A 21,957-nucleotide genomic window follows, 5' to 3' on the forward strand; every position below is an offset into this window, starting at 1 on the left:
ATGAGGCTCTGCACTCAGTGGGCAGTCTGGTTGAAGACTCTTTGCCTCTGCCCCTACCCTCTGCACATGCACATGTGCTCTTTCTCTCTCAAATAAATAAATGAATCTTTAAAAAAAATATTAAGAATCAAGATAGAATGTCTATGGTATTGACAAATAATTACTCAAGATGTACTTTTTAAAAAAGATTTTATTTATTTATTTGAGAGAGAAATTGAGAGAATGAGTGGTAGGAGGGGCAGAGGGGGAAAAGGCATCTTGCTCTGGGTGCGAGACTCAATCCCAGGACCCTGAGATCATGACCTTAGCCAAAGGCAGACATTTAACTGACTGAGCTACCCAGACACCCAAGAGATACTTGTGTTTTATAAACTATTATAACAAAGCCACATTCACATCAGAAATTTGTCCATTACATGATTTATTTTTTACATTGTGAGTAATTTGTAAAAGTGAACTTTTCTTTTTTAAGTTCCCAAATACTTGAACTGAATTTTGTTAGGAATATCCTTTATCAAAATGAAGAGCAAACAAAAATTTTTTTTTCTGAAGTATTTACAATAGGACACTCACTGACATGTAAAACCATAGGTTTTTTATGTAGAGGATGATCTGGTATCTGGGCCAATGAATACAAACAACTAAACAGTATCTTTGTGAAAGCTCTCTTGACTCTTGATGATGATCGATGAGAGATAACTAACTAAGATATGCAGACAATCTGTCTTACAACCATATATACTTACTGCATGAAAATCATTGTCTGGGGAAGAGCAAATGCAATGCTCTTTGCAGGGTATGTGTGCTCACTTCCCCTAGTGTGTTACATGTGGCCCACTCCACTTAATGACAGTAATCCATTGGGCTCTGAGGGCATAGTGGTCTGTGACTCCCTTCTTGGACTCAGTGCCTTAATTTGTATGCTTTTAAGAGTTTTCTTTCTGCAAAGCCTTTGCTTCCAACTTAACCTAACATAAATATGCCCAAATGTTCTTACTCTGAAGTATCAAGTATGATCTCACTTGTTCTCTCTCTTCTCACACACATGCACACACATACACACACACCTCTCTATATGTACATCTTATACCCCATTGCCCAGCAGAAGGTGATTGATGAACAAATAAACATATATCATATACCCTAGGAGTTTTCTATCTTGATTTTCCCAACATGAGGTAATCTTTCTTTATTTTGAACTGTCATCATTCTTTGTGTTCAATCTTCAGTGACACTATCATTTTGATTTTATTTTGACCTAAATTTTGTACCTCCTCTTAGGTAGTGAAAATTACTGTGTTGGGACTCTACTTTATTCCCTTTTAATTAGCTTATAAGCACACATATAGTAGGCATTCTGTGAGGATTTTTTAAAATTATTAAAATTTTTGAAAATTAAATTGCTATAATTAGAGTGCATGGATGTACCATAATTTAAAAGTAATATACTTATGGAAGAGTAACAGTGGAATTCTTATTTTCTGAATTATTTAGAACAGTGAAAAAGAATGAAAAGAGCTGAAACTTGTAACCATTGAGATAATTCCCCATGATCAATAAAAACAAGAGTACCTTATTCTGAAGTTCAAATATGAAAATATCAAGAGTCTAATTTTTAATTAAGTTTCACCAAATAAAATTAATACCCCAAAATTAAAAAAATACTGAATATCTAATGTTATTCCTAGATGATCCTAATAAGAATATGTTTTATAGAGGTACTATAAATATACATTATAATAATATAAAATAAAACTTTACTAGTTTTGAATTTAAGGGCCCGAGACAAGGAAGCAATTTAAAATCAAGTAGGTCAGAGATATAAAAGATCTTTTTTGCTGCAAAAAATTTAGAAATTAATATCCCTCCTCTTTAAAAAACAAACAAAATAAAACAAAAAAGTAATGAATGATTCTGATTTTTTGTGGAAAAGGCTGGGTGGTCATAACAAAATGATACCTTATTTATAACATCCTGGCTGCTCACTCCTTCCAATTATTTAAAAGTTAGAGATTTTTCTTCCTATTTATGGTATACTGTAGACACTTTAAGCTTATAACTTGATCTAACTTGGCATTTGGAACTAGAAAGAAATACCAAGTGGGTCTTATGGAATGATAGCATGAGCAGTTTGGCAAAAGGTCTCACCCAAAAAGGCATCTATAAATTGGTCAGAATTATCAAAGACAATTATTCATAATCTCTGGAGATTGACTTACAACAAATTGAGAAGCAGTTTTTCAACATGGTCTCTGGAAACTTAGTAATAAGAGTGAAAGGCAATAGCATTTGAGTTGGGGGATTGACTCCCCCTGAAATCCCTGGTGTAGAAAAAGCTATCTTAGCAGGATCAGAAAACAGTGGTAGATTCCATCTCCCTCAGCTCTACCCTACAAAAGATCTAGATGAGGTGGATGGTGGTAGCCAGGAAGTCCCATCCTCCCACCCCCAGCTGCTACTCTCTAGGGAAAGTTTGGCAAGGCAGCTGGCTGGCAAAGAGGGGAGTCTCCCATTTCCCCCCAGCTCTGTGTTGGGGAAAAGCTAGCCTAGACAACTTAGCAACCAAGTGGAAGCTCCTATGTTTGACATGGAAAGGCTATTTCAGGCCATCCCAGTAGATTCCATCTCTGTGCTGAAGACAATCTCAATTGGTAGGAGATGGATGGCTGGATGGTAGCACCACTTCTTTCTCTCACATACATAGATCCCACTCCTAAGGTAGGATCCTGTTATAACAGGCAGTGAAAGGTAAATTCCACCTTCAGCTCCTGCTTCATAGAGCAACTGTTCTGTCCTGTAAGAAAGGAGGTGGGGAGTATGGCTCAAAGACTAGTAATACCATGCTCTACCTGAGGGCAGCAATTTTATTTGGAGCAAATTATGCACCAAGGCACCTTGATGAAAATGATAGAGCAACGAGCTAGTAATCATGCACAAAGTCCATTTGGTGTGCATTATATCTCAATAAAGCTGTTATGTAAAAATACAAAAGTATTATCTAATGCATTGCTTCTGAATAAAATACAAACTGTAAAATTAGACAAGTTCTTCTGGTTACTTAAGGTTTCTTAAGGTTTATGTATTTGCCTGAAATATTGCAAATATTTTTATTTTCTGGGCATTTAAAAAATTTATATGTCTTTAAGTTTTCAAGAATTCAGTAGCATTGTTTTAGGTAAATCAGAAGAGTAGTAACCCAATTTTACAGTGTTTTAATGAAAAAAATCCTATCTGCAAATATTAAAATATTTATATGCTCTTGAGTGCTACAACAGGAGAAGAAGAAATTGTCCAGGTGGGTCATTGTGATTCTGGAACCAAAAAAAAAAAAAAAAAGAAAAAAAAAAAAAGTCTGCTTTTATTTTCATAAGGTGGACTAGAAGATCCCCTTGCAAGGGTTTTAAGCGCACATCGGTTTACAGACACTTATCCCCATAAGAAAACAGTGTTGAGATAGAAAACGTTCACTGGACAAATTTAAATTTCTTTGTAGGAAGATATTTTTAAAAATGCTCTATCGTTTACTTCTTGTTTGATTTTATTACTTTCATAGAGAAGTTGAATGAATGTGTTTTTAGAAATTAATTAAAACTGTTATCTTATCCTAATTAAGACTGAAAGAAGATTATTCCATGCTTCAATAAAAATCAAAAGAAAATCTGTCAAGTTTTGCATGCTTTTACTGTTTTTCCCTCCCCATAGTTAAAAACTGAATTGTGTTACTTTTGCTTAAGGCTTAAGATACTAAAACATTTTTTTTTTTCCTTTAACAAACATAGGGAGAAAGTTCTAGAGGGATCTGGTAATGTTCTTGCCTCTGATAGTGTCTTGAGGCATATGTGAACTTGAGGCTAAGAAATAAAATTAAAAGAACACTTGAAGCATTGGGACATTAGAGGTATATATTTTTCTACCTCCTCAAAACTATATAATTGCTTCTTGAGAGTAGAAAGAATATTTGAATATTCAGTTTCTTCCAAAAGGAAATATTTTTCCTCCTCATGAAATTACTATATTGTAGTGTGTCTCCTCTTTTGCTAACACTGTCTTGCCTTACAATATCTATAAACATGCTTTACGTTGTCTTGTCCGCTATATATACACAATGCGTAAGTGTGTGTGTGTGTGTGTGTGTGTGTGTGTAATAAACAACTTAGAGAATTTGGTCCATATTTCAGTATTCAATAATGAAATTACAAGGGAAACCAAATAGTCAATATTCAATAACAAGGACCAAATGTCTTATCACGTGCTTTAAGCTATCAGTAAGAACAAAATAATAGTAGGCTTTCAATTAGGTTTTAAATGCAAACTCTAATAAATACAATATTTTCTAAAAATGCAAATGAATATTTGATTTAGAATTTGGCTGCTCTATAAAGCAATTTGAGGAAAAATTCTTCAAGATAATATCAGAGATTAGGTCAAATACTTTTGCACAATACATCAGATGATGGATTGTATGCCATTTATCCTTTTCATATACACAATTTACATCATGTTGAAATATGTGTAAATGTAACAGCTTTAATAATTACATATAGAAATAATTATTTAGAGTTCTTACAGTGTATTTATACTTTAAGAAAACCCTCACGTTTAGGTGATGTTTATTTAAATAACAGTTGCTGAGATGGGGATAACCCAAGGACAATTTCCAGTGACAAATATACCCGGATGTTCAAAACAAGAGTTTATAATCCAGTTAGTTATTAAATGCCAAGGTGATTAAGTAATTTGGGAAACTAATTTTAACCATGATTGTTAAAAATCATGGGTAAGCTTATATACTAGTAAGTTAGCAGTTAATGACAAATACTGATTTGAAACAGAAGTAGCTGCTTTTAAAGATTTGACAGTATTGTTACCTCAGTGACTGAAAGCAAATATGTGTTTTCTTTCCTATTACCATGTTGTTATGCTTATCTGTCAGGCTGCCAGGAACTTGAATATTGCAAAAGTAACATTCAATTTTCCCATATGCTGAAGTCTCCAGATATCACTAGTGTCAGTTTTAAACATTAATGATTTCATATTAAAATTTCTTTTTCTACCTCACCCACAAAGGACACATATTTCATTCACTGGAAAAAAAAAAAAGTCTTAAAGGAAAGAGAAAACAAGATAGTGGTTACATCTATGGTGAGCTTTTATTTTTTAGAGATTTATTTGTAATTGTTTAATTAAGAATTCCTGTCTTCTGCCATCTCTTATCCTGCATATTTCTTGAAGTCTCAGATGTTTTGTTTTCCTCTTAGCAAAACCACACAGGAACAGTCACTCTGGTTTTATGTATGTGTATATTCGAATGACACTAGGAATATTAGTATGTGTTCTCTTCTGGCTGACACACATATTTGTGAAATATTTCATATTTTTGTATTTGCTTTGTAAAAAAAAATCTTTGAGACATACACTTAAGATTTGTATACTTCTCTGTATGTATGTTAATACTTCGGTATAACAAATTTCTTCAGAAAGCACAAGAGATAGGATTTGAGAATGAGAAGATAAGATGAATTAAACCAGGTGTGAACACTGGCTCTTGAAAGGGAATTTTGACTTTTTTGTGGGTGGCAGGATGGCTGTGTGAGAGTTGCATTCTAAATCTGGCTCCACAACAACTATGTGAATCACGGTTTCAGAAAATGATTTAAATTGAACTTTTGAAGAAGTATTTCCTCTTTTCCTTTTCTTATTTATTTATTTACTTGCACAATTTTATTTGACAGAGAGGCAGTGAGAAAGGGAACACAACTGGGGAGTGGGAGAGGGAGAAGCAGGCTTCCCACCTAGGAGCCCAATCCCAGGACCCTGGGACCATGACCTGAGCCAAAGGCAGACACTTAACAACTCCCCTTTTCCTTCCCTTGACGAACTTCCTTTATCCTCTGCTCCAGACTCCATTTGGCTTTCTTCCCCTCTATCCTTTTCCACCACACTGGTACTTCACTAGGTTGTTGTCGATTGGGAGCATTTTAGAAAATCTGATGGAAGTTTTGGTGAACTGTGGATCGTAGTGAAAGGAAGGGACAGTTGACTGACATTAAAATGTCTGTCCAATATCAAATTATCATCTGTAAATATCATGGAGTAGTTAATAATGAATAAATACAGTCATATATAGCTTATGAAGTGCTATTTGTTTGTTTATTTATTTATTTATTTTGATATGTGTTTAACCCCCTGACCCCATCCACCCGCCCAACCACCAAGTTTTTGCTTGACTTGGCTTCAGTTTCCCCTTACTCTCTCTGTTTTTTTTTTTAATTTAATTTTTTCAGTGTTCCAAGATTCATTGATTATGCACCACACCCAGTGCTCCATGCAATGTGTGCCCTCCTTAATACCCATTGCCAGCCTCATCTTAAGTGCTGTTTAAAGAGGCTTTCTGACTAATAAAGGATCATAGTCAAAGCAGTGTATGGGATCCTTCCTCCCTGCCTCTCATCCCTCCCTCCCTCCCTTCCTTCCTCCCTTCCTTCTTCCCTCCCTTCCTTCTTTCCGCCTTCCCTTTTTTCTTCTTTCTTTCCTTCCTTCCTTCCTTTCTTTTTCTTTCTTTCATTTCCTCTCTTTTCTTTCTTTCTTTTACTTCTTTCCTTCCTCCCTCCCTCTCTTTGTTCCTTCCTTTTCTTTTCTTTTCTCTTTCCCTCCCTCCTCTCCTTCTTTTCTTCCTTCCTTCTTCTCTCTTGCTTGTTTGCTTGCTTTTTCTTTATATTCTGAACTCTCTACACTTTTCTTTCAAACCTTGCTCTTTGAAACCATCTGGAAAATGAATAAATATGGTATTTTACAAGTTTCAGATACTGGTATCTCTCATTGGCTAAACTTAGATTCTCTCCAATTTAAATACATGAAGCTGGTTTACTCATTTTAGCATTGAGAGGGCCTCAGATAAATTCCAATATAACATTAAAAAAAACAATTATCCTGGAGGAAATGGATTCATATAGGTAGTCACTAAATTGCCTTTTTAAATTCTCACTGTATTTTCCCTAGTCTGACATTCCCTAGTCATTTGTTTATTCTATTATAGAAGTTTCTTAAAAAAGAAAAACTGTTTCTTTAAACTCTTCCTGTATGCCACCAACAAAGTAATCACTTTTTTAAAGATTTTATTTATTCATTTTAGAGAGAAAGACAGAGATAGCAACAGACAGAGCGAGAGAGAGTGTGAGTGGGGAGGAGAGGGAGAAGCAGGGTCCCCACTGAACAGTGATCCTGATGTGGGGCTAGAACCCAGGACCCAGGGATCATGACCTGAGCCGAAGGCAGATGCCTAACCTACTGAGCCACCCAAGTGCCCCAAAAGTAATCTTTTAAAAATACAGAATGGAGCCTCTAACCTGTTCACTTGTACCTGATGACTCAGCACAGAATATAGTATTGTGCATTAAAATTAGCAACACCCCATAATGGATAAATCCTGAAATATTAATGACTTGGTAAAACAGATTCTCACTCCTTGGCTTGACAAAATAGATTCAGGGACCCAAGATGACAGAAGTTCTCCAACTTCAGATCTTGGTTCCCAAGGTCATCCTGGCCACACCCAGTGCAGGAGAGGAGAAGGTAATACTGTACATGAGGTTTATATTGACCAAGCTTTAATGTGGAAAGTAAAAGTTCCATCCTCGTTCTCTTCACTAGGCTGTGATCACAAGCCCATTTCAGCTGTTAAAAACAAAAACAAAAAAAACAAAACAGAAGGATGTAGTCCAGAAATGTACTCAGGATGTAGAGAAAAGAGGTTTGCTGAAAAGCTAAGAAATCTAAAATTCTAGACAGCACTACCAGGATTTCACTTAGACATCTTTTACAGTCATAATGTCTTACTCTTACTCATGTAACTTCCAGACCAAACACATCATCATTCTCAAAATAGCCTCACATTTATCTGTACTTATGCTCTTTCTTCTATCTTAATTGTACTTTGCCACCTTCGTCAATCAGAATTTTCAATATTTCTAATTTTGGTGAATTTTTTATATTCTCTATAACAATATCTTATTAAAATTTCCCTATTGGAAATATTTTCTCATTTTTTCTCCATCTTTTCCCCTAATATTGAAAACAGATTTTGCTTAATTCACAGTTATTTTTGTATCTCTGTGGTATGCACCAAATACTGAGTTTTTTATGCTAAATACTAAAAACTATTTTGCTCAGGCTTGAGTCCTGCGCATAAGAACTGACTCTGTCATTCATACTGTCACAACAGAAAGAAGACTTGATGGTAAATTATCTAGATGAAGAAGGTATTCTTTATCTTCAGTAAATGCCTAATTTAGTGAGAAACAAGGCTAGGCATGAATACTGGTAATATATTATGGATCTTAGAATGCTTAGGGTATGGTTTGGAATGCTTAGGGTATGGTTTGGAACTCAAAGGTATGAATCTTAAGGAGATGAAGCTATGTTCATTGAACTTTAATTAAACTTCTATCTTTAATTTTGAATGAACAGTAATAATACTATCATTTGTGAGAATGAGGAATTATGTATAAATCAATTTAAATAAATTGTCTTACTATTATACAACCCTTGTAAAACATTCAAGGAAAATTTCCAAGTAAATTATCACATACCTCGTTTAACAAACGAAGAAACTGAGTTTCAGAAATGTTAACTTTTACAAGATCAATGACTAAGAGATGGAATCAGAATATGTCTGGTATCTATCTGATTTGAAATTCAGTGTTCTCCCTGACTTCATTCAGAGTCAGTTCATAAAACTCTCTTATGATTTCTTTAAATATCCAACACTTTAAAGGCATATTATGATACAGAGTCAGTTCTAATGATGTCCACCTGAAGCACTTATATGTAACAAAGGTAGCTATAGTGACAAAATTCTAACTGTATACTTGCCTTGGATATAAGAGACACTCCCTGGGGCTTTGTGTATTGAACATAAGGGAAATAAAGGCCAAGCCTAGGACACATTGAAATAAGACAAAGTTGGATTTTATACTTTTTTGGGGGGGAAATATTCTCTCAAAGTGTGGTACTTTGTTGGTCTTTGAATGGCACCATTCAAGGCCTCCTGCCAAGCACTCTAGTTGTACCAGCCAATTAGGGCTCCCTTCTTCTTTTCCCCTATATTATCTTCTACCTTTACTTGTGTGAACAGTCTACCACAGGAGGTTTTTTTTTTATTTTTGTGAGGCTGAAATACCACATTGAAATGAGTTTGTTTTCATGCTTATTATAGACACCCTCTCTTTAAAAACTTAATGTATGTAAATGATATTGTTTGACTATAAGAAGATGTTTGGGTCATGAGAACTCTTTTTAGAATACTGCAAATCATACTACTTAGAGAATTGCCTGCTCTCTGCATACAGCTCTGATTAAGAAAAAGAAGTAAATTGTCAATTAATGTCTGTTTATTTTAGTAGAGTGCCCATTTTTCTTTTGTTGCATTGTTTTCAGTTTTCCCAAGTTATTATTTTATTTCTTTGATTTTGTTTTTTGTTAGTTAGTTTGATTTTGCTTATATTTTTAAGATTCATTTTTCAGTATTTTCTTATAAAAGCTTATGTACTAAATAGTGATGATTTTCAAATGAATAAATGATTTCAAATGATTCAACTGATCCCTGAATTACAAAGAATATATATTAAGAGCTTTTGTTCTACTGTTTCTTGAACTTTCAAAATAAACTCAAAGTAAAATTTAGCCGTGAATATGAGCATATATGACAACCTTAACTTTTTTTTTTTTTCTTTTTTGGTACAAGAACAATATTATGATACACTATTAATGTGAACAGATTTTTAGAAATGGCAATACATTTTCTAAAGCCAAAAAATGACATATTAACTATGATATTAACTATCATAGTTGTGTAGAAGACTTAAATCTGCATCCAAAGCTTAAATCATGGGAGACCAAATGTTAATACCTATTTGAGAATACGTTTGAATACTTCCACAAAGCATATTAGTTTTAGTGCCAATTTAGTATGTGTCTGTGATACCAAATACATATCAGTCTTTTGAAATAGCTTTTAAGCCTAAAATAGATTTTGGTGTAGAAAAAATTTGACAAAATAGCACTCTTGATCTCCATCACTATAATTAGTAAGTCCTTTTATTCCAACATTTTAAAATGCAATTAAAATTAATTTACAGCTATACAATAATAGCATAAATAATTATAATGTGAATCTTATAAAAAATCTTTTTGGTTTCATTGGATAATCTTATCATATTTTGCATACATTGATTTTTATTTTACTGCATCACCAGAATACTCTTTTATAATGCAAGCAGTTATTTAAAAAAATTATTTACTTCTTTGAGAGAGAGAGAACATGGGGAGGGGAGAGGCAGAAGGACAGACAGGCTCCCCACTGAGCAGGGAGTCAGATGCAATGCTTGATCCCACGACCTTGGGGTCATGACCTAAGCCAAAGGCAGACAGACACTTTACCATCTGAGCCACCCAGGTGCCCCTTAATGCAAGCACTTAGTAGAAAAAATTTGCTTGTTCTAGTTGACAGATCAAGGAAACAGAATTTAAGCACTGTTTTAATTATAAGACATAGATAGAAATTTATATCAAATCCCTGTAGTATTTTCAATCTGTTACTTTCCCTCAAATAACATTCAAGCTGTCTAAAACTTTATGAAAGTTATCAGAGCAAGACCTAATGATAATTATTTCCATTTGTCTTTTAAGTTCAATGTAACACAGACAACTTAAGCTTTCTACATGTTTTGCATTGTTTAGCTTCCAGATTTTTCCATAATCCAAACCATTTGACATTAAGAAAAAGCCCAACTAATTAAAATTAAAACTTCCTCAATGAGTCAAAGTTTTGATCTGGATCTTGATATGACCAATATGATTCTTGGGTTTCATTTTATTTTGATACTTGCTGGAAATTACTTTGTCAGAAAAAGGCATCTATTTTCATACTGTATTCTGCTCCAATGTGGGTGTTTCTATTCTTCCTTGAAGCACTATCATTCAAACAGGTAACCATCCCAGTCACTGATTGCCTAGGTTGTCAATCAAAGTTTACCTGAAATACCCCATTAATATCACAGCATATTGAAAATGTTATCTTTAATGAAACACTACCTTTGAGATTTTTGACTTGAATACAAACACTGTCATACATCATGATTTTGTGTTCACACTTCATGGGAATTAATACTAATCTTAATTTTTTTTTCAACTTAAAAAATATGAGTTTATATAGTTGCATTAGGTTCAAATTATCATCATGTACATGGCTAATGCTTATCCCATCAGCCTTATGGCAAAGAGTATAATGAGACATAAATTTGACTGAAAAGGTTTTATAATTTGAAGACATGATGTGGAGGAACAGAATGCAATTGGACCCATCTCCCAAATGTAGGAGTTCACTGAAGATGGCCTGGAGGAAATTACTTTAAATGCTAAGATTTGAAGGATGATATGAGTCAAGTATATGGGTGTCTGTGGGAAGGAATGGTTTCTGTAAAGGCAAGGGATGTAGGAGGGGATTGTATGTGGGAAGGGAAGAGGAGTGTTTTAGATAATGGAAATGGAAAGTGAAATAACCAGATGGAAAAAAATGAACATGAAGTTGCTAGAAAACAAAAAGTCGTTTGGAACGGGAGGTGGGATCTTTAGAAAGAGACAAGGCTGGAAACGTGGGCAGAGGTGAGGTGGCTCAAAAGATATTTAGGTTACATAAAGATAGAATTTGTGATCTTGATTGAATGAACAGTATAAGGGAAAGGCACACATCAACAGGACTCTCAGGTTCATATCTGAGGATGGAATTCTGGTAGGGGCATAAGGGGACTAGGCTTTGTGAGGATGTAATCAGGTCTCAGTCATGTTGAGAGTATATATTGGGGAATACATTATATTATTAGTAATTTTCTTTTCATATAAACAATCTGAAACTCAGGAAGGATATATCTTTTAGAAATGAGGAATTATGAGAAAGTCAATGTTTATGTGAATTCTGATGGCATGTCATTCAGAAACTTTTTTCTCAGGAGTATTCAAACTAGAATAGCATTTCAAAATCTTGTTTTAATAAACACTAAATCACCAATCATTAAAACTAAGCTCATGCAATATATTCATGAGTTCAAAGTTTATGATATCTAGTGCATTTGCGTATGACATCTCTTTCAGCTTTTTGTCTTAGAGGCTGAAAAATCCATTTTTTCATTTCTCCTATAGAATACATGGAGCCTGAAAGCAGGGAGTGGGACCAGGAATGACAACTCTCAAAATTATACTAAATGACTTACTAAGGAAATGTTTGTTCCCTATCTGCCAGCGTTTAAGCTCTTATAGTTCAGAGGTCTTGGTGCACAAGAGAAGAAGGCACAATGATGATTTTACAGGAGGCACAGTGATGATTCCATGGAACTTAAAACTGAGAATATACCTGACCATTTTGAGCTCCTCATGACTCAAAACCCATAGGTAAATAAGGTAAATATGGGCTTTACTAAAATGTCAGAGGATTGATCTAGATTCTCAAGAGGACCTTATGTAAATGGTGGAAAGGGATCCTCTAAAGTGACCCCAACTGCTGTGTTTCTTGGAGACAAATTAGTGTTAAACTATGATTCAAAATTAGGACTTCTAGGTGTTCAAATTATTTAGGAATAAATCACTGGTTTATCCCATTTGAAGAATCTCAACCAACTGAGGTTGTACTGAAGGCAAGACACCTAAAATTTGTAACAAAAGAAAGAAATAATAAATAGTAACCATAAGCTTGTAGTTTGTTGCCAAAACAAATATTTTACCAGTTATCCATATTGCATTCTTCAGTCTGTCATCCACCATTAATCTTTCATATATCTATTTTGTTTGAAGTTCTTATTTTTCTCTTTTTAATATTTTACATAGTATACAGTTTTGGTGGATAGTTTTTAAATTTAGTTTATAGGTTACAGAATGTGAGGTGGGAATATTAATTATAAAGGGAGTGAATTTCACCCAGAAATGGGTTCCGTGTTTGTTGGAATATTGGATCATCTCTTTTGGAGTAGAGGGTTCTTCATTTTGTTGTAATCTTGTTGCATTATGTTGGATGGTAACATATTCCTGTTAGAAGTTTAAACATGGGGGCGCCTGGGTGGCTCAGTCATTGAGGATCTGCCTTCGGCTCAGGTCATGATCCCTGGGTCCTGGGAAAGAGCCCCGCATCAGGTTCTCTGCTAGGCGGGGAGCCTGCTTCTCCCTTTCCCACTCCCCCTGCTTGTGTTCCTTCTCTTGCTGGGTCTCTCTCTGTCAAATGAATAAATAAAATCTTAAAAAGATGAAGAAGAAGAAGAAGAAGAAGAAGAAGAGGAAGAAGAAGAAGAAGAAGAAGTAGAGGAGGAGGAAGAAGAAGGAGAAGAAGAAGAAGGAGAAGTAGGAGGAGAAGAAAAAGTTGTTTAAACATGGGTTGAAGGTGTGTGTAGATTTTTAGTAGGCAGATGGGCAAGGCTGTGTATAGAACACAGCATCAATTTCTTCTAATGCATTGCCCATACTACAAAGTACTGAAAGCTAAAAACCACATTTCCCTGATTTGTTTGTACCTAGGTGTGCTTTATTTTCACTAACTGCACATAGTTATGTGAGAGAGTGTATTTGGAAGCCTTTTTTTTTTTTTTTTTAATTCTTCAGCAGCCTTTGTTGGTAAAACTCAATCATAGGAGAGTCTGCCTTTCTAGGGTAAACATTTTGATACTTGCTGATCTGACTGCTTCATGACTGTGGAAGAAACTCATAGTTCCCTCAGTAACCAAGTCCTATAGTGTAACTTTTGAAGACATCACTAAAAGTTTAGTCTGCAGTCTTCCTTCAACCTCCACATTCATTCTATACACAATTTAATACCTGTAATAGATCCCTTATGATTGTAATAGCTAGAGTGAATTCTATATTTATCTGTTTGTTTGTTTGTTTGTTTTATTTGCAGCTAAACAATAATCAATGCAATGGAGACATCAAATAAGAAAACACTTTTCTTATTTCATGTATTTTATATTTTTCTGTTTTTGAAAAAAGGAAATTTGTGAGTCTGATGTGAATAAGCACTCCTTTTTTTTTTAATTTATTTATTTGACAGACAGAGATCACAAGTAGGGAGAGAGAGAAGGAAGCAGGCTCCCTGCTAAGCAGAGAGCCCGATGAGGGGCTCGATCCCAGGACCCTGGGATCATGACCTGAGCCGAAGGCAGCGGCTTTAACCCACTGAGCCACCCAGGCACCCTAAGCACTCTTTTATAGTCAACAAAATTGGGGAATTCCAGAAGAGGCAAGTTGCAGAAGCCTCTAATTTGGCATTTAGCTATTTTGTAGTCTGGATAGTTAAAAATGATATCTACCTCCATTGCATCCAAGACCTTCCAGGTATGCAGATAATCATGTAAGTAGTAATCAGTTAATAATAATATGAGCTATTTGTGGGAGAAAAAAATGAAATAGATACCTCATTTTCCCTTCTTCTTCCTTACCTTTGTCATCTTACAAGTGAATCTGCTTTTTTCTTACAGCAAAGGGAGAATTCAGGATTCCCAGTCCATAATTTTTCAGGGAAGGCAAGCAATTTGAGTGACCTTGCCTAACTGAAAAGTATCACAGTATCTGAACTTTATCTGAAGTTGAAATGGAAAATAAAAAAAATGAGTAAGTTACAGACATAACAGAGGCAAAGTGTGGAATAAAGAGGGTATCAGCCATTTCTTTCATTCTTTTAGTGTTCGAATCAGCTTAATATTTATATATTTGGATAGCAAAAAGATCCTGACTTTTCATAGCCACATTTTTTTATCTCTAGGGCCACTATCATTTCTTAAAAGAACCCAGAAAGAATTCTCTGCTAACAAATATCTGCTATTAATACTCCTTTCTTATTTCATTTGAAGAGGTTTTCCTCAGGTCTCCAAGGCCAATCTTTATGTGGACCTCTAGCACAGGATCAGGTGACAGATGAAACAACCTATTGCAATTTAAAAATATACAGAAATGTCTTATTGTATAATGAACATCATCAAAAATATTATTAATAAAAGATTTTGTTTGCGGGGAAGAGATCTAAAGTGTAGCTAATGGGGGTAATAATGGATTGAACTGAGACAAACTTTTACTATATGTCTCTTAAGTGAGTATAGCCACATTTGTTGGAAGCTTACACTGTATAGCTGGGATCTAGGGAGGAGATAACAATATATTCCTGTCACCTTAAAAAGAGGTCCTGGACCTTACAAAATAATAATATTCTTTTAAAATAGTCCATTAAAGTCATTCCCTTCCCCTCACTCCCAGAAAATGTTGGGAAATTCAAACATATTGTCTCTTATGGATAAATATTTGAGACTGTAAAAAAACTAAGTAGAATACAATAAAAACTTCAAGATGGGAAAACAGCTTTCAAGATATTTTTGCTCAAATCTGCTTGATTTATTTATTGTAACTCAAGCTAGTCTCTGGAATTCTTATCCCCCAGAGTTTAATCAAAAGCTCCAAAAAGGAACTGCAAATTTAATTTGCCAAGGATATCAAAGGGTTAAAGGGGTAAATAAGCTCAGGTTGCTAACTCAAGTAGGAAGAAAACAAGCAAGCTGCTTCTTAGATTGTGGCTGGATTCCTTATCTTGGTTTTCCTATAATTGCCTTGAGGTGGGCATGGTTTCACTTATTTACTTATTCACTCTTTTAGGATTTACCTGAGTTTGTGTCCTAAAGAGATTCTAGGCAGTTTAGAGAATTAAAACAATATGAAACATGAAAATATAAAAAATAACAACCTACCTGCATTCCCGGCCCTGTGCCCTCCCATTTCTGCAGTTTCAAGTTTGTCTTAATCCAGGTGTGAGTGCCAATGCAGATTCTGCTCTGAGGGAAGTAAGGAAATCCTGGATTCTTGAAGGCAGGGTATGCTCAGCCTTTGGACATAGCTTATTAAGTTAGTAGAAACTCTGAGATTCTTTACAGTACTTCCTAAAGAATGAACTGTTTTTTGGACTGAGTTTGGACGAGTTTGGACTGAGTCTGGGCCTCGGTCTTGTCATCCTTGGATTGTCTACTCATCTAGTGTGCTGTTATATGTGGGTCCTGCTGCAGCCTGGCATCCTAGACTTTACACACTAATTTAAGGTTACCCATTGAACAAATAAGATGTGGAATGCTAGTTAAATCTGAATTTCAGAAGCAACAAACAGGGCATTTTTTTTTTTTTTTTGGTGTAAGTATGTCCCAAATATTATCTAGGAATATCAGAATCTCAATTTCCTCTTCCTTAGATACTGTGTAGTTATACATGCTTGGAAAGGCTGCTGCAAGAATAGAGAGAATATTTTGCATGAGACGTAATTATACTAAAATAATTATTCATCATTTATCTGATGTTAAAATTTAACTGGACATCCTGTATTTTACCTGGAAACGCTACATGAACTTTAAAAGATTTCCCTCCTGCTGTCCCTACTTGTCTGTATATATCCCATGTTGATGGCTATCAGTGCTCAGGCTTTTCCTGCTTGTTGAAATGCACTTACCTAATGTTCTCTTTCTGGTCCTCACTAATTTATGTGTGTTCATCACGTCCCATTTTCTGTGAATGGCTCCCTCAGGTTAGCATGCACTCTGCAACTGTGTGAATTTCCTCTACTTGCCTGCTGCTTTGTGTGTGGCTGGTATTCCCCCAGCATGGCTGGTCTCATAGAACTCTCCCATCTGGCCTGTTACTCTCACTTCACTGACATAAAGTCCCAGTTTTGTCTGGGGCAGTTCTATTAAAAGCAGCAAATAATTAGGCAGCATCTATTTGGTCCCAGGGCTTGAGTGAGATTCCACAAATACAAAGAGGAACAAGTCATGTGCTCTGTCTTCTGGGACCTTGGAGTCAGGCAAAGGAATAGATAATAGAAGTGATAATGATATTAATAAGTATCTTTTTTGGATACTTACTATGGTCCAGAAACATTATCTGTTTTAATTGCTGTAGTAACCCAGCCAAGTGTGTGTCTCATCTCTTTAAGAAAGAGAAAAGTGAGATTCTGAGGTTAATTAACTTTCCTAAACAAACACTTTCTTGATGGCAAAACTGGAATGGGGTTCTTGATTTCAACTTCAGATACAGTGAATATTGCATTGGCCCAGGCTCAGCTAAATCCATTACTACTGCAGAGCATTTATTTTTTATATCTAGTATGCCTCCCCAGAGGAAGGGAGATAGAACTGGTGAGCTATTATATGGAACTATGCCTTGTCATTTTTTTTTCTGTGACATTGATGACACTGATGAGAAGCTTCACACTCGTTAGGACTTCTAAATTTCTTCCTAACTGGTATGGAGTGAATTCAAGCAAGCATGATTGATAGCCATGCTCTTAAAAGAGAAGTCTATTTATGTGGATGTGGTAGTTTAGAGCAAAAGACACAGATAGGACTTTCCTATTCTTCTGCCTTCCCTACATTCTAGGGCTGGATGACTCCGCATAGTCACTGAGCCCCAGGCTGGTTGGCCTTCTGCTATAGAAATAGTGAAGCATGAAAATTACCTCATCTTTCTGTGTCTTAAACACCCCATCTTCTGCTTTGTTTCCCAAGCCATTTAGCTTAGGGAGGATGTATAGAAAGAGGAGTTATATTCCAGTTGTGGTTTCTGGGATAATCGGAAGACTTTGTATCTCAATGCTCGTTCCCTGTGGTTTAAAATAATAGTGATCGTGGAGGGATTCAATAACATATGACTACTTGCTTCTTGTCATTAATGAACATGAATCTACACACGTTTAATGAATACCAGGCACAGACAGTGGTAAGGGCTGTTCCACTTTCCTTCCTGTGATCAGTTTCATCTGCAAGCCACTCAGTGTGCTTCCTCCACCCCACCCTCTGCTGGACGTTTCCGCTCAGCCAGCCACAGCTCTCTTGATTTAGTTCCTCAGTCTCCCAATTCCACCTTCCCAGAGAGGGTGTGGATCAATCTCAGATCCTACACAACATGGAATTTTTGTCTTTTGTGGGTGGGCTGCCCTGGAATTAGGTCCCTAACTTTGATTTTAGGAACTCAGCATTGAAAGCACATGGTTTGAGATTTGGCTACTCAGCAGGCAGTGACAGAGGGAGGAGGGGAAGATTCACTGGGGTGGGGGCAGAGGTGCTCCAAAAGTTGTCCAGTGAGGACTTGTTTCTGAATACGGAACTATATTAGGAATTTTAGGCAGCAGAATTCCAGGCAACAGTGATGTTCCAGGAGCAACAGAAGTTCCAGATGAAAAATGCTGGTCCAGGAAAGTCCTCAGCGGGTGTCTATTGGGGGTATTTTTAACCACATCTCTGACGATCACCTGTAAGGTACTTGTAGATGCTCCAGTTTCAGAAAATGCTGGAAAGAGTTATTTGATCAAGGCAGTAGAGCCCAGGTGAGGTCTTCTTCTAAGTGACTTTTCATATGATCGGGTAATTTGCACAAGTAGTGTAGTCCCCGACATGGCTGATCTTCCCCCGGCATCACACTGGCTTTTTAACTTTTTATTTAAAATACATTGTCTTCTTGGAATACTGAAAAAATAAAATAAAATTTAAAAAAATAATAAAAAAATGCATTGTCTTTTTAGTAAATAAACACACAGGGCACAAATAGTACAAATGAGGAAATATGTTGAAACACCACAAGTTATGGCACTCTATTGTGTGTTTAGCCATTTAACTTCAGAGTTTGAAAATCATAGAGTATTCAGTATATAAACATTGCTTTTTAAATACTTTTAAAATTGTATTTCCTTTCTTCCTCTTTCATAAATTCATGTCAAGTCTAGCTTAATGTAATATCTCTCTAAGCAATATTTTTCTTGACACAGAGGCATCGTCAAGAGAGGAAAATGACAGGTAATTAATTCAATGAATATTGCCACTGAGCACCTTGAAACTATAAGTCAGTCTCCTTTTGAAAATTAATCAAGGACAGTTGTCCACAGTAGCTGATGAGCCACAATTCAAGTGCTGATAGATACCTTCCCTATACTCTGCTTATTGTTTAAGGCTGAAAGCTGTGAGAGACATGAGAAGGAAGAGAATTACACAAGTGCAAATACAGGCAGTGTACACCTCCATTAGAAACAATATAAGATAATTCACCATAAATATGCAAAAATTTTCTGAGGCTCTAAGTTGGTCCTGGCAATGAACAGAATTCTATAGGCTCAAGCTTTGAGACTGAGAAGCAGGCATCATGATGTCAGAATTTTAAAGGAACCAGGAAATGCATCCTTTCACTATTGGCATTCTATTTCTCCAGGCTCCTGCCTCACATCACTGCCATCGGTATGCAGTCACTGCACTGTTGTGTAGCATGAGGAGACACCTGTGACATTGTCATACACCTGAGAGCTGGGAGAATCAAAACTATCAAGGTCACATTAGGGCATGTCCAAGTATTACCTCCACACATCAGCCCAACTAGCTTGCTTAGGAGCCAGAGAGATCAACTTTGCTGATTTGACACGAAACATGGAAGCCTTCCAAAATTAAAATGTAAAAGGAAGTTTTATTGTACATGATCGATGGATCTCAAATACATGTTCAGTTTAAGAGTCAGACAGCTATGTCTAAAATAAAGAAGTCTGGCTATCAGCACTTTTAAAGTGATAGAATTGTAAAGAGAATACAAAATTTCCAAGTTGGGCAGTTTTCTAAACTAAGGTTTTATAGTTAACTGAAACTTTAAAGTTAATCTCCCACTCCCTCTTTCTCTCCTTTCCTTTTTTCCTCTTTTCCTCCCTCCCTCCCTTCCTCTTCCTCCTCCTCCTCCTTTTTTTTTTTTTTTTTTTATGCTTTTCAAGTTTAAAATTAGTACTGGGAAGGAAATCGTGCTCCATGCAGTCTCTTGTTAATTTTATGTCCTGTCTTTTCCTGGCAAGCTTTGCCTTGTATAATATCAGATAATTACCGATGAGATCTGCCAGTCTCAAAGGGCTTTTCAGGGAACCTATTTTTCATCAGTACGAATTTCTAGCTGGGCTCTGGAATTGGACAGTGAAAATTCTTTAAGGAGCAGAGTTTATATTAATGTGGAGGTGGGGGTTGGGAACTCTTCATTCACTTTTGGGTCCTATCACTAGCCATTTATTGAAAGCACATGCTCATTTAAGCCTAGGGCATGTTCTTTTAGGAAGATCTTTTAAGTAAGTAGTGAAGCATGGCAAAATCATAGCATATGATATTCAGAAAAGAGTATAGAAATCATTTAGTCTAATTCTACACTCAAGACATGAATTCCTTTAAGAGATCATTAAATAATAATATCTACAACTCTATTTGGATATCTTCACTGAACTATCTAAGATGACCAATATTTTATCTTGACAGAAGAAAACAAAAATAATTTTTTTAACAAAATTTTCACATCTAAATTACAGTGTAGGGGAGCCTGTGTGGCTCAGTCAGTTTAGTGTCTGTCTTAAGCTCAGGTCATGATCTCAGGGTCCTGGGATCCAGCCTCACCTCCAGTTCCCTACACAGTGGGGAGTCTGCTTCTCCCTCTCTCTCTCTGTCTTTCCCCCATGCATGAACTCTTTTTCTCTCAAATAAACAAATAAAATCTTAAAAAAATAAATTACAGTTTATAATCAACAGGTTGTTTACGAATATTGTAGATATAGCAACATATTTTTATTTCTGTTTTTCACAGAAATAAATTTCTCACAAAAATAATTTCTGTGAGAATTAACAAACACATCATCAACTTATCCTGGTTACTTGTAAGATAGTTTTAGAAAATATTGTTTTTTCCTAATATTTTAGGAAATATTTTTTCCTTTTAATAGTATGTTTCTTATTAATATTTGTTGTGTGTATGTTTTACAATTTCAGGATATATTCTCAACATGTTCTTATTACAGAAAGAAATAGTTTTAAAAATCAGAATGACATAATGTTAAATACTTTCTATATCTTGCTCCTATATCTTGGTTTTGCATTTACTCATTTTGCAACATTTGGCAAGTTATTTAACCTCTTTACACTTCATCTATAAAGTGGAGAAAATATTACCCACTTAATAGCATTAATGTGAGAATTCATTCATGTGTGCTGATTAGAACAGTGCCCAGGGTGTATTAAACTCTCCCTAACCTAATTAGTATCTTCTCCATTTAACTCATCCAGTGACAAAGGCCAGTCTGGAGTCAGCTGATCTCTTTACGACTACAAGCTTATATTTATCTGATGATGATCATCATCATCACCATCATGATGATGATCATCATCACCATCATGATGATGATACTTCTGACTTCTTTTTTTTTTTTTTTTTTTTTTTTTAATTTATTTATTTGTTAGAGAGAGAGAGCAAGCACAGGCAGACAGAGTGGTAGGCAGAGGCAGAGGGAGAAGCAGGCTCCCCGCCGAGCAAGGAGCCCGATGTGGGACTCGATCCCAGGACGCTGGGATCATGACCTGAGCCGAAGGCAGCCGCTTAACCAACTGAGCCACCCAGGCGTCCCACCATATTGATGCCGAACTTAGTGCGGACACCCGATCGGCATAGCGCACTACAGCCCAGAACTCCTGGGCTCAAGCGATCCTCCTGCCTCAGCCTCCCGAGTAGCTGGGACTACAGGCGCGCGCCACCGCGCCCGGCTACTTCTGACTTCTGTTCGAATAAAACTGATAGATCCTCAAAGTATTTTCACAACTGATATTCAGATAAATTTTGAAAGACAGGAAAGAAAACTTCTCTCCCAGTGATTCAATGGATTTGAAGATGCAGAACCAAAGAATGGATTGAAATGATATGAAAAACAGCTGAAATCCTTAAGCAACACTGCATTGCTGACTTACCCATACTAATAGCAATGGTACAACACTTACCTATCAAATATGTGAATGGGTCAGGAAATACTTCATAGAGGTACCACATGAGAAGAATCATAATAATTAAGTAAGAAGGTAGCCAGTTATAGAGGAGAATGGGGCAAGGGTATGCAGTGAA

This window comes from Martes martes (genome assembly GCF_963455335.1).
Source record: "Martes martes genome assembly, chromosome: 1".
Lineage (NCBI taxonomy): Eukaryota > Metazoa > Chordata > Mammalia > Carnivora > Mustelidae > Martes > Martes martes.